The sequence below is a fragment of the Antechinus flavipes genome, chromosome 1 (genome assembly GCF_016432865.1).
Source record: "Antechinus flavipes isolate AdamAnt ecotype Samford, QLD, Australia chromosome 1, AdamAnt_v2, whole genome shotgun sequence".
Classification (NCBI taxonomy): domain Eukaryota; kingdom Metazoa; phylum Chordata; class Mammalia; order Dasyuromorphia; family Dasyuridae; genus Antechinus; species Antechinus flavipes.
The window spans coordinates 381,605,581-381,620,591 of NC_067398.1; the positions used below are offsets into that span (position 1 = coordinate 381,605,581).

The 15,011-nt window shown below is 35.2% G+C and overlaps 1 long non-coding RNA gene across 1 annotated transcript in view; it reads left to right on the top strand.

Annotated features, from left to right (window-relative positions):
• The first annotated feature begins 899 nt into the window (after positions 1-899).
• Positions 900-15,011, top strand: part of LOC127561119 (uncharacterized) — a 45,935-nt gene continuing 31,823 nt past the window's right edge. The window contains exons 1-2 of the long non-coding RNA XR_007953465.1: positions 900-1,014; positions 1,673-1,786. This is a non-coding gene — a long non-coding RNA (uncharacterized LOC127561119). The remainder of the gene's footprint in view (positions 1,015-1,672; positions 1,787-15,011) is intronic.

Genomic DNA, 15,011 nt, shown 5'->3' on the forward strand with positions numbered 1-15,011 from the left:
GCCATTTGGTGAAGAAACTGAAATATATAGAGACTAAGTCATGTGCCTATTCTCAAAGAGCTCATTAGTGGCAGAACCTAGGAATCCTGACTCCCAGTCTAATACTTCTACCTCTACTCTTTACTCCTTATCTTGGGATTCTGCTATTTCCTGTTCCTATTTCTCATTCTTCTGTCCAAGGGAGCAGATTTAAAAGAAGTTCAAAAGTGAGATAAGACTGAGATGAAAAGATCATAGATTTAGAGCTGGAATGGACCTCAAACATCAATCAAGTCCAATTCTCTCATTTTAAAGATAAGGAATCTGAGATCCAGATGTGAATCACTTGCTCACATCACATGGATAATAATTAATACAGGTAGAATTTTTACCTAAGTCTTTTGACTCTAAATCCAGCATTTTTTCCATAGCATCATGCAGTGTGTTTTTAATGAGAATGTAATTTAAATGACATTGATATGTTTACATAGAAGGGCTTTCCAAACTTTGAGAGAACCAAGAAAAGGAAAAACTTTTAAGTCTCTAAAGTGTGGTAACATACATTGGAGGGAAAGAGAGTTTCAGAACAAGAGTTGGATTCTTTTTACCTACTGATGCCCTATTAAAGAGATCTATGACACTAGTAGAGTCTGTACTGGTAGAGTGAACAGGAAGGATCTGTCCTTGAAAAGAACATTGCAACCAAGATTGATGACCATGTATTCACCGTTTTCATTTCTGGCTGAACAACCTGACCACTGGCTCATCCCTTTGAGTCTTCTTCCTTCTCAGTTATAGTCCTGTGGGATTAAGTCTAAAAGGCAGGCATTCCATCTGTTACTCATCATTCTTAATACATGGACCAGCCTTGTGTCTTATCACTGAATAAACTGTATCCCCTTTATCTACCACCACTGACTTTCAACATCTCTTTTCCTTTGTTGTGTGATTACACAGAAAGTTGCTGCACAATGCCCTTCCCCTTGTGGGCCAACATTCTAAGGCAGGGATCATTTAGAAACAAGATGGTGAAGGGTAAGCATTTATTTCTACCTTTGCCTTTCCAGGCACATCATAACCAAACTTCCATTTCATCAATATAGGTAAAGTACATATACAAATTTATATTGTTTCTTAATTTCTTATGTATTCTTTTATCTTCTCAACTAGATTGCAAACTACTTGAAAGTGTCCATAGCTTTTTTATATAATACTGTAAAGTGAGAGCTTAATGACCTAAGATTCCTGAACTCATTTAAAAATATTTTCATAATTATATTTCAATAAGATTGGTATCCTTAGTAATCCTATGCATTTTATTTTATGTATTTAAATATATTCTTCTGAGAAGGGGTTCATAGGCTTAACCAGAGTACCATTAGGATCCATGACTTAAAAAAGAAGAACCCCTGCTTTATTTTCCTCAGATACATTTTTATTTGAGTTATTTTTCTGTGTCAAATACAATGTTATCAGAATTTTTAAAAATAATTATGGTTTCTATATTGTAATACCTTTTATATCATAAATGTGCTCCCCAAAACATATAAAAATCATACTTATATAGAATGAATCTTATTTCACAAGTATTTATGAGAACTTGATACTTAAAATTAAGAATCATGTTTTGAAATGAATAATCAAACCTCATTTTTTTTCTCTTTTAATTTCTATTACTTTTTTCCCCATAAAGTAAAACTCACCATTTTAGGAGAGATCTTAGAGGGCATCCAGTCTACCCACCTCTTCTTCTGGAGAAAATTGAGATTCAGAGAGATTAAGTGCTTCTCCCAAGATCACCCAATTAGTAAGTTGCAGAATTGAAATTCAATTAGTTTCTAAATCTAAATTCTTTTTTAAATTAAAAGGTGTATATTAAATTGAACAAAGTAACAATCAAATAGGTAGCTAGGTGGCATAGTGTGATAGAGTGCCAAGCCTGAAATTAGGAAGATTTATCTTCCCGAATTCAAGTCTAGCTTCAGACACTTAGTAGATTTGTGACCCTACAAGTCCCTTGACCCCATTTATCTCAGTTTCTTCAACTGGAAAATGGGCTGGAGAAGGAAATTGCAAACTACTCCAGCATTGTTGCCAAGAAAAAACCAAATAGAATCACAAGAGTTGGACATGACTGAAATGACTCCACAACAACAACAACAAATGGAGTCACCAAGAGTCAGGCACAGTTGAAAAATGACTGAACTGGATAATCAAATTGCCCGGTTTGTCTGTGTTAACTGAATTCTTTAATTTTTCTTCTGTTTATTTTTAAAAATTTTGTTGAACTCATCTTTTTTTTCCAACTCTATCACTGCTTACTAATTCACTTCCTTTCCTCAATCCACCTTCTTACACATACACAAATGGAAGACCTCCCTTGAAACAAAAAAGTATTCACCACCTTCTTCCTAGTAGCCTTCCCATCCTGGAGATACCTTCATCCTGAGACCATTCTCCTGAATGAAGCTCTCAGTCTGCATGATCTGAGGTTCTCTCACTCCAGTTCTGATTCAACTTTCTCTTTGGTCTTCTTTGTCTCCTCAACAGCAGCCTTGCACTGATGCTGATATCCTCAGCTCTCTCCATCTCCCTGTTGTTCCTTCCTAGATTTTCTTCAGATGTTGTCTTCCTCCATTAGAAAAATAAGCTAATAGAAAGGGAAGAGGGAACTCTTTTGTTTGCTTTTATTAGTAATATCTCTAGTTATAATTATTATTGGTATTGTTTTAATAACTAATAGAATTAACAACATAATAACATTTAATATAAATTATGGTATAGTATAGTTCATAGTATATTATATAGAGTATAGCATAACATATAAGTATATGATAAATTATAGCATAAAATAATAGTAATTTTAGTAGTAATATAATTATTATTGATATCATTTTAATAATTAGTATTATTATTAGAATAATAGTAATATTAGTAATATATATTAGCAATTATAGAATAAATCAAAGCTTCTTGAATTATGGGTCACAACCCTATCCTAGATCTCATATCAGTAAATGTTTGATTTGTACAACTACTTTATATATCTCTATACCCAGGGTCTCATAAAAATTTCTTGGACAAAAAGGGATCATGATGGAAAAAGCTCAAGAAGTCCTGCAATAAAATCTAGTATAAAATAGCATAATAATAATATTAGTAATAGCAGTAGCATCTCCAGTATTTAGCACTACAACTGGCACACAGTCAGCACTAAATAAACGTTCTATCTACCTAAAGCAAAACCCACCAACAAGTTGGCTGCAAATGAATGTCTTACTGTGTACTTCCATCCACTACTTTCTTGCCAAGAGGTGGGAAGTAGGCTTTGTCATAGTTCTTCTGAAGTCATGACTGGTCCTTGCACTGATCAGAATTCCCAAGTTTTTCAGAGTTGCTTTCCTTTGCATGATTGTGATCATGATATAAATTGTTCTCTTGGTTCTTCTTTCATTCTGGATCAATTCACCTAAGTCTTCCCAGGCTTCTCTGTTTCTTTCATATCTGTCATCCCGTACATTCATGTGCTACAATATCCAGCCATTCTCCATTTAATGGGCACCTCTTTAATGTGGGACTCTGCCCACCTTTTGAGTCAATAGGAAATTTTCTGTTTCCAACTAAGGGCAGAGGAAGACATCCCTCTTCTAGATGAACAAGGACCTCACAGGGACCAATTGCACTTCCCTGGACTCTCTGGTTTATATTTTCATCCCAAAGCCTGGGCCTCTGGAGCAGGAAAAGGGTACCATCTGTGAGAAAGCATCATGCCATTATTCTGAGCACACTGCCAGACATCAGGATGGCATAACTGAGATCTAAACACCACTGATTAAACACGGTTTCTGCCCTCCAGAAACCTACTTAGAGACATGCTAGAAAATATAATAAATCAGAGGAGGTAAATTTTTAGTGGTATCATATTTACCTTACCAGAAGCCCTTAGTATTCCTGGTTAAAGGCTAAATTCCTTTTTCTCCCCCTTTTGGCTCCTAACACTTTGTATCTATGGCAGGATTCGGCCAGAATATATAAATTTGGATGATTCCTGGATCATGGTAACACGAGTTGGGCTGAAGCCTCTTTTCAAGCATGGAACTTCCTCCATGATTTATGCAGCTCTGGGTTAAAGCCAGAGAAGGCTTGGTTGTTTTACTGCTACAAACAGCTGTAACCTGTCAGAGTGCACCTCTACAATTGGACATAGGTCCCCTCAGTAGAGCCAAAGCATCATTAGGAAATGTTGCGCTACAGAAATATTTGGCACAAACTCAGATGTTTGAAGTCCAGCCAGCTTGTGATAAAAGGTAGAGAAACTGCAAATGGTATAGAAATGGCTGGACATCTGAGAAGACAACAGGCAAGGGGTTAGATTTTCAAAGAGCATATTTTAAGCCCCATGATGAGCCAGGAAACCAAGCAATTTTCCAAAGTTCAGTGGAGGTTCCTGGTCTGACTGACAATAGGCGTTTTGTACTCCACAGCAACAGACTCCAACCAGTGCTCCTCACACCCCCAAGAACCCTCTAGATAACAACTCACCAGTTTGCTGACAAATTTGACAGACCTAAGAAAAAACAACTGTAGAGCGCAGCAAAGCACCATATAAATATTAGTTAATAATAAGTAAAACACAGACACATTTCTCATAAATGTGAAAACACGACTTCCCACTGAGTCAGTGGGCTTATGCGGGGCTATTTAGGGGAGTTGACCAATATCTATACTTTCTATTATTAGTAAAATGACTCTGAATGTTATTTTCCTAATTTCTCTCTTTTGTTCTGTTTCACACTTTTTATTTTCCTCAAAGATAACAGTTTAATAATTTTAAAAAAGTCCTCCCTTCTGTTGTCCTCTTCTATCTTCTTTATTCTTAACTTCTCAGTGTTTCCTAATTAGAGGCTATTCCTCTTTATATTCTACTTTTAAAAGTTCCAAATCTAAGGGGAAAAGTTTCCAGCCCAACCTAGTCTTTATCTAGCTGATTAAAGTTTTAAAATCATACCGAGCTCAGTTTTACCAGTAGTTGGGAGTGCTCTATCTAAGCAACATCAAGCAACATGAAGAGAATGGGGCCCACTAAAAACCATTCCTTTGTGAATCTTTGGAAGAAAATTTGACCAAGAATGATAGGTCATGGGAACAAAATTTTTTCATTCATGAGTCTGAAGTCAGTGTCCTAATTTCAGCATATTTAATATTTTTTAAATCAAGTCCAGGTATACTGAAAAGAGACTAGATTATACATTCCAGGAAACCAAGAGTCATCTAATTTTTAATTCTCCTATATCTTCCAGCTCCTTGCAAAGTGTTTTATATATGAGAAGCTTTAAAAAAGGATTATTCACTTTCTAAGGGAGTTCATCATAGGATTTCTTTAAACCAAGGTTCCCTCCTGCATTTTAAATACGATTCTATTTACAAGTCTCTTTCTACACATCTATTTTTTTTTTAAATGTACACCTGCAATTCCTCTATGTATTTATGGGAGACCTCACAGAATTCATTCAGCATGTGTGGGATAATTTCATGTGTGCACCTATTGATGGGCGTCCCTCAGCTAAAGAAATCGGTATGGTTGCCAGAGAAACAACAACAGCTGTTTATGATATCATAGATAGTTATTTTTGTGAGAAATGAGTTTGAATCTAAATACTTTCCTCATAGAAAATGACTAAGATAACATTGGAAATCGTTATATCTTGTATAGCTAGATTTCACAGCCTTTTCACACTTATTGTGGAAATTTAATGCTAGAATAAACTTTAGAGATTACCTAGCCCAACTCCTTTTCAAATGTAAAAAACATGGTTCAGATCACTACTCAAGGTCATATGATTAGTTGCTCTCAGAATTAAGGCTAGTACACAGGTCTTCTAATTCCCAGTCTTGTGGTCTTCATTATAAACTAGAGGTTAAACATAGGAACTTCTTTTAAAAAAATAGGTTCCTATGTTTAACCTCTAATTTAAAGATAGAAGCAAGATAGAAATGTATGATGGGATAGTGAATCAAATACTGGACTTTGAATTAAACACAACTGGGTTCAGATTGGATTACTAAGTGATTCCATAGCACATAGAACACCAGCCCAAGAGGCAAGAAAAGTTAATGAGTTCAAATCTAGCCTGACATGCACTAGCTGTTTGACTCTGGGTCCTGTTTGCCTCAGTTTCCTCATCTGTAAAATGACCTAGATGAAAAAAATGGCAAAACATTTCAGTGTCTTTGCTAAGAAAACCCTAAATGAAGTCTTGAAGAGTCAGTCACGATTGAAACAACACAACAAGAAAGGTCCGGATCCCTCCTTTGTCACTTAATAGTTGTATGATTCTGGACAAGTAATTTAACCTTTCTGACCTTCAGTTTTCTCATCTACAAAAATAAGGGAGTGGGAAGTCTCTTCCAACTCTCACTTATATATGATTCTATGAAAATTGGCATGAAGAAGGAGGTTACTTTTGAAAATAACCCCACATTTTTGTTTAAATATATTTTAAATGAATTTGAATGTTTGAATACCAAATCCTAAGCATCACAGAATCTGGAAGGATTTTCAGAGACTATCTAACCCAACTTATGTAGTTAATAACTTCAAGTAGAGAAGACTAGGGGGAAGTAAGTGTTTATTTTTACTCTGTAGGAGATAAAGCCTCCTTACCAAGAATTGTGGTTGGGGACAGAATAGCAGCTTCTCTAGCTTATTTTACAAATGAGAAAACTGAGGCAAATAGGGTTGTGACTTGCCAAAAATGACACAGCTAGTAAATGTCTGAGGTCAGATTTGAACTCAAGAATTATTTCTCTTTAAAGAGGCAAGAAAATATACTTCTTTATCAGCACATCTTAAAGTGGACTGGGGATCAGGACATCCTAAAGTTTCTTTGGGTTTCTTAAGAGAGAGAGCATAGAAGCCAAAATAATCACTCCTTCTGACTTGACTTATCAGAGAAGCCACCGAGGCATCTTCAAGTTTATTTAAGAAAAGTCTAACTTGATATCATGATTTGGGAATTGGAGGATATTGGAGTGAATTAGAAAGTCAGGTTTGTCCAAGGTATAGGAAGGATTTCTAGTACAAACTCAATTCTCCATCAGACTTCTCTAATGCGGTTATGTTTAAATTATTATCATTCCCCTATTTTCCTTATTTTTGTTACAAGTATTTCAACATTTCAAGTACCTGTGAACTTATTAATATTCACTCCTTCCAGCTCATAAAATTTTATAAATTCATGAAAATTTTGGCTTCACATTTAACATTTTAAAATTTTACCTTACTTCCTTGGTAATTACTTGATCTTTTGCCCTTGTATCTTCGTAACTTGCATAGCAGAGCCATTCAACTCCCTTCCATAAGCTTACTAGTGCTCCAAACTCTAAAACCCATTCTTGGATTAGGATGTATCTAAAGAATTTTGGACCAGTTGCTCACTGGTTCAGAATCCTGTTATTGACCTTTTATCTGGTTCCACTAGTTAGACGCTGGTCTTATTCCCTTTGACCAAGCCTTCGCCTTGTATTTTAATTCTAAAAAATGTCTTTTCCCTATTACTCACTTCCTGTATTGACTATCTTCCCTAAACCCTAGTCCTTTTTATCAAATCTCTGTTTCCTACTGTCAGACCTTTCACACTTTAACTCTTTACCTGCCAAATATTCTGCTTCTGAGCAGACACTAATATAGCCTACTGCTAAACCTTCCAGATAAGGTCTGCTTGGATTTTCTCTTTTAGCATTCTTCTAACTCTCCAAATCAAACCATGCCTCTGTCTGACTGTCATGTCCTATTGACTTCTGATTTGAACTGCCCTAATTTATATCAAGATACGGCTCTGACATTAAAATTTCAACTTGTTGAGGAATCCATGAACTTCTATTCTATGATGTAGCATATTAGGTATTCCACCCAAATCTTCCCCTTTTATATGTGCTTTTTATGTCTTCATTGAAGTCACTGATAAAAATGTTAAACATGAGGCCCAGTATACGAGAGATCTCTCTCCAGGTTGACATGGATCCATTAATTAATATTTTTTAGGATGAAGCTGGTCAATAAGCTCCCAAAATATCTATCAGCTAGCCCACATCTTCCCACTTTGTCCATAAAGACTTTGTAAGACACCAGATCAAACATCTTGCTGAATCAATTTGTATTATACCCACTATATTCCCCAGCTCCAATGGTGTAATATTTCTATTCAAAATGGGAAAAAAAATTAATTTTTCATGAATTTTTCTTGGTAAAGGCATGCTGGCTCCCACTGATCATCACTTTCTAAGTTAAATACTGAAAACCATCCATTTAATGAGCCCTTCTAGAATTCAGCCAGAAAATAAGATAAAGCTGATTGCTCTGTTGTTTGCATTAGCCAGATCTTTTCTCCTTCTTTTGGAAATTGGAACAACACTCTTCAGTCTTCTGGCACCTCTATCATGTCTCATGATTCCTCAGAGATTCCTAGAAGTGATTCTGTAAGATCTTCCTAACAAGTAATTTGTTTGTGTCTGGAATGTGAACTCATTGAAAGCTAGTATAAGCTTTTACAGACTCCTAACTTATTGTAGACTTCCATTCAGTTTTCCTTAGATTTGTATTCATTTTTCCAGTTTTAAGGTGCTTCTCCTAAATAGAAAAATTGGAACTACTATGCCTTGATTAATGTTGCTTTCTCTCTGGCTTCTCTTGACTTCAAATTTCCTTAAACAAGGATACTATCTTTATCTTCCTCTTTTTCTTTTTAATGCCTCCTTTTTTTGTTCACTAGCATTTTCTGTGAACCTTCACTCATTCTGAACTTTAGTACTCTTAAAGGAAATTTTTGTCTGTTTATGCTACTCTTTTATATTTATCATTGTTTGTGTACCTGTTCTCCATCATTTGCATATGTTCTTTTAAAAAATGAATTCATTACAGAGCTTCCTGTGAAGCCATAAAATCAATAGTGATGATATAATGAGTGTTTTCAAAAATCTTCTCATCCTTCATATTCTCCTATGAGTCTTTTATCATTTTACCACCAGTATCTCTCAGCTTCTTAAAGGAAATCTCATTCTCTAAAGGAAATCTTCTGTAAACCTAGAGTATATATCTAGGCTATATCCATCACTTTCTTCATTGACTATTAATTTTATATATGACTTGCTCATTTTTTTCACATTCACAGCTACTTCTTCCTTATTAGTTGACTAATTCCAGAATAGCAATTCCTCCCTTTGCTTTCTCAGAAATGAAATGCTTTGACAAATGACAAATGCCTTGTCAACAAGGCAATTCAAGATCTTATCAATGTTCTGCCACTAATCAAATAAGACCTTTATCGGATATCTAGTCCAGTGAATCCTCTCCCTTACATTAGTTTTACATTTTGTCTCTTTGCCAGTTCAGTAACCTTTATTAGAAAGTCAGTGGAATTTTTAATAGTGTTTTATTTTTTCCAATTACTAAGACAAATTTTAGCATTCATTTTTTCCTTAAATTTTGAATTCCAAATTTTCTCCTCCTGTCACCTCTCCCCTCCCTAAGATGTTAAGCAACTGATGTAGGCTATATTGTGTAAATATATTTCCATCTGTTGTGGAAAAAAAATAGATGCCCCTCCCCCCAAAAAAAAGCCCTAACAAAAATAAGAGAAGTGAAAATACCATGATTCAATCTTTCAATCTACATTCAGTTTTCTTTTATTTTTCCTTTTTGGCTAGGCAGTTGGGGTTAAGTGAGTTGCCCAGGGTCACAAAGCTAGTAAGTGTTAAATATCTGAGTCCGCATTTGAACTTTGGCCATCCTGACTTCAGGGCTGGTGCTCTATTCACTGCGTCATCTAGCTACCCCCTGCATTCAATTTTCTTCAGTTTTCTACAGATGTGAACAGCATTTTTATCATGAGTTTTTTGAAACTGTTTTGGATCATTTTATTGCTGAGAAGAGATAAAAGATCATAAGTGATCATCATACAATATCCCCATTAACTATGTACAATATTATGATTCTGATCACTTCATTTTGCATCAATTCATTTAAGTCTTTCCAGATTTTTCTGAAATTCACCTGCTCAACATTTTTTTATTATTATTAAAGCTTTTTAATCACAAAGCCTTTGCATGGGTAATTTTTCCAACATTGACCCCTACATAACCCCTGTCGCAAAATTTCCCCTTTCTTCCCCCCATCCCCTCTCTCAGGCAGGCAGTCCAATACATGCCAAATATGCCGAAATATATGCCAGATCCAATATGTATATACATATTCACACAGCCATCCAGTTGTGTAAGAAAAATCAGATCAAGAAGGAAGAAAAAGACAAACTGAGAAAAAAACCAAAATGCAAGCAAATAATAACAGAAAGTGTGAGAATGCTATGCTGTGTCCCATCCTCTGTTCCCATGATTCTCTCTCTGGGTGTAGATGGCTCTCTTCCTCATTGCACAACTGGAACTGGTCTGAATCATCTCAATGTTGAAGTGGTGCTCATCATTTCTTATAACACAATAGTATTGCTTTATATATACTACAACTTGTTCAGCCATTCCCCCACTGACAGGATATCCCCTCCATTTCCAACTCTTTGCCACCACAAAAAGAGCTGCAATAAATATTTTTGCACAAGTAGGCCCTTTTCCCTTTCTTTTTTTTTTCTTTTTTTTTTCTGATCTCTTTGAGATACAGATGTAGTAGTGGTATTGCATAGTCAAAGAATATGCACAGTTTGATTTTCCTTTCGATATAGATAAAGCCATTGTTCATAACATTTCTCTGGCTAGTCAGCCTCTACTACAGTTTCACAATTAAATCATGGCTATTTCCTCTTTTTTAAAAATATGTTTATTTTGATAAAGGTTTGGCACTTCATTGAAATATTCTAGTCAATGATTTGAAGAGAAGAAGCAGTACAAAAGCTGTTATCAAAGAAACACATAAAAGAGATGGATTATTCACATAGCAAAACTGAATAATAACTAATAGACCATCTGTATGCTGTAACAGTACACTCACAAGCTCAAAAGGATTTTTAAAAGGCTCCCACTAGGTTTAATAAACTCCCTATGGAAAGCTAAGAGAAGGTATGAAAAAAAAGTCATATAGGATGAATAGGGATGAATAAATTCCAACCTGTATAATTTGGGATTGTGAGAATGAGATTCCCAAATCAATTTGATGACAGATCCATTCAAGTGTTAGAGTATAATATAGTCACAGATCTCTCCCTTCCAAATTTCAGTTATACTTACCCATGCTCACTAAAGCCATTTCTTTATCCACAAAATGAAAGTATTAAATTAAATAATTTCTAAAGTCTCTTCTAGTTCTAAATACTATGTACCATGATCTTACATGCTATTCATCACCTTTTCTCATTTTGTTTTGTCCTGAGAACTGGCCTTCTTCAGTGATTCAATCCCCTTTCAGTACTGTTCTTTTTATTTAACAATCCTCCACATTATGCAACTTAATGTTTTTTAACAAGTATTTTCTCTCTCTTTCAACTGTCAAGATCAACTTGCTGAACATTCTGCTAAACACAGCCTTTCTGACCTTCCTAAGATGTGCTTTATTCCTTGCCAGGAACTCATCATTTATTTGAGTCTGTTAAATTGTAAACCAGAAAAATAAATCCCAGTCTTATGTACTCTTTATCTAAATCATTTATTTGAGTCTGCTAAATTGTGAACCAGAAAAATAAATCCCAGTCTTATGTACTCTTTATCTAACTGTTTATTTCTCACATCCTCTATTCTTCCAAAATGTTCATCTCATCTTAAAGAAGACATGAAACTAATACCATGCTTTAGTTTCTTTAGTTCCTTCTCTGAAACCTTAAAGTTAATAGAGAAGAAATCTAAATTTTGTTTTGAGTTTTTGTTGTTGTTGTTGTTGTTGTTCCTGGTAGGAGCATTTGTTCCATGTGAATCAATAATCTAGGTCCTATTCATCTATGATTCCAGATAGGTTAGATGAAACTTGGCAAGCTCATCATCGCAATTACATGCCCCAAGAAGGCAATAACCTTTCTGATTGGCCGTGTCAAGTCTACACGTGCTTACTTTGCTATTATATTTACTTTTTTTATTCTGTTCTCTTCTTCCTTTAGCCACTTAATCAATGGGTCCCTAATTACCATTCCACAGTTCTTTTTGTTAACAGGATTCTTTGTCCCTGCTAATACCTGAGAAAATGCATAGAAATATGCCTCTTCTGTGCAGCTGCTGGAGTCTTTATGTTAAGAGACATGGCTACAATGTCTATCTATTTTAAGTCTTCCCTACTTCTTCCTCACTGCTCTCTACCTTGCATTCCTTTCTGGGTGATTTCAATCATCCTCTCTAATAAGCAAGAATGTAGAGAAATACTTCTAGCCTCTTTTGCCTTTTTCTCCTTGTAGCTTCTTCAAAGGTGAGAGAGAGACTTTAGTCTGTTGGAAGAGACAAGACTTGAGCTAACTCTGAAAGGATTGATAGATTTTGTATAGATAAAATAAAGCAGATATGAAACTTTAGTTTAGAACATTGTAAGTAAAAGCATGGAAGTGGGAAAGTATGAAGCATTTTAGGGCAGAATAGACCAATGTGTCTAGTAGGTAAAAGGGAAGAAGGGAAGAGGGACAGACTAGGTTAGAATATTCTAGCCAAACTGGCATGTTTGCTGTCCCCCACACTTAGAATTACATCTGTTTTCTCCATGTCTTAACACAAGTTCTTCTTCTCCCACCCATGTCTACAACACCCCTAGCTTTTCTGTATCTCTATGTTTCATCAAAAGTTCAATTCAGGTGCCATCTTTTATGTGTGCTTAATCCTTCTTAATCCTTCTAGTTATTAATGCTTTTTTACTATCTTTTCAAATTATCTTACATTTACTTATATATTCCTCAGTAGAATATAAATGAATTCAGAGAATGTTTCTGGGATTTGTCTTTTTCATCAGTTCTACTTGTCTAAGTTCTTTGCACTTTAGGGACTTATTGAATGAGTAAAGACAAAATTGTTGAGTAAAGACCAATTGTGAGTCCATTTTGCTAGTCATAGGGAGCCCATTAAGGATTTTTTTTTTTAAGCACAGCAGCATGATCAAAGCAACGTTTTAGGAGAATTGTCCTGTTAAGAGCATGTAAGATTAGACACCAAAAAGTATATTTAAGAATCTATAAAAGGAGTCTAGCATAAGAGAAAAGAATGAACTATCATATCAATCATTAATACATGTAGCACAATATTGAAAGCCAGTAAGGTGCAGTTAAAAGAACACTGAATTTGGAGGTCAAAAGCTTGTGTTTAAATCCTGATTTTTGGCATTTACTGAGTGACTATGGATTACAATCCCCAAATTTTCCAAAAGAAAGAGATAGACTATACTATCTCTTGAGGTTCTTCTTTCCACTTCTAAAATCCAATGGATGTATGGGTGTGAACAAGTGAGTAATTGTTCCACAATATTAATAGAAATGTCCTAGGTACTGTGATTTATCCAATGGATAAAATGATGACTTTTCTAGTTAAAAATGCATTTGAAATATCTTGAAACATCATTCAACCCTCTGCTAAAGGTGGAAGACAAAGGTCTATGGGGCAGTGCCCACAGTACTTCTGAGAGACCTTTCTCTTCAGTCCCTTTTGCCCCCTTTCACTTCCTATTCTAACATATTACTTTCATGTCTGCCCCATGCAGGAAAACTAAAATGAGGTATCTATTCTCAGTCTTTGAATCCTACAAAGAGGCTAATTTGTTCATTTCATACACGAACAAATGATTCTAGGTTGAAATATGCTGTCATTCCTTTGAAATAAATACTGTTCTTCATGAATTGGGTGAAAAGCATTAATTACTTTTGTTCACAAAAGTTCCTAGTCCTTTTTATAACCTTCCTAAAACAGTTCTCCATTTTCCTTTGAATGTATTATTTCATAAGAGACTTCATTATACTGATTCATAATAGGTTGGACATATGATACAGCTGCATTTATTATTACCTCTTTTTTCATTGATTTGAAGCCTAGTACAACCACAATCAGAAATCTTCTTAAGAATCAGTAGCTGAAATTCTTTGGGTTCAGATATATAAAACCTTAAAAAATCAGAAAGACAGAGACAGAGATAGAGATAAAGAGAAAAGAGAAAGATATGCAGAAAGATATAAAGATAAAGGAGAGAAGAGAGAGAGAGAGTCAGGGAGACACAGAGAGACCAAGGCAGGGACAGAGACTGGACAGAGACAGAGAGACAGACAGAAAACCAGGTGCTAGAGATATAACTGCAAGGAGAATTAAAAAAGGACCATTCCTACTTCTCAGTAACTTATATTATATATGAGAAGACAAAACATAAAAGGGGACTAGAGGGATGATGGAAGATACATTGTAAAGTGGCTGAGGGGAAAAGAGAGCAATCAAGAAAATAAGTTGAGATGGATGAAAGTGGGTTTCATAGCTAAGGGAATCAAAATTCTTCTTCTATACCTTTTTACTTTGTCAACAAGGAAGCTGACATTTGTATGGGCTGAGTCTCACAATAACCCTGTGAGAGTGTTAATTAGTATTATTCCCAATTTTACAGATAAGGAAGCTGAGACAGGTTAAGTGACTTGCCCAGATCCACCCCAATGGTAAGTCTTTGAAGTAGACTTTGAACCCAGGTCTCTTTGAATCTTCCTAGCTAGTTTTCTATCCACCATACCATGGTGCTTCTCAAAGGCTATTCTCCTTTTAAGCAAACAGTCCTGTTTTGCTTAGCTTACCCAATTTCATTTCTATCCTGTGTCTGTTCTACTATACTCACCTCAATCTCACCCCATAGCTATGCCCACAATTTAGTTTCAATATCTAGTTGTCTAGCCTAATGGTTTGTATCATCAAGTAATCCTCAATCTACCAGTTCATCAATAAACACTTGTTAATCACCTACTATGTACCAATCTTTGTACTAGGTACTGTACTCTCTCAAAGACCTACTAGCCCAAATTGGAGAAGATGGTAGGAAACAGGGAAAAAAGATTTTCTTTCTTTAAAAGCCAAACACTTTTACTCCCTTGGCAAGT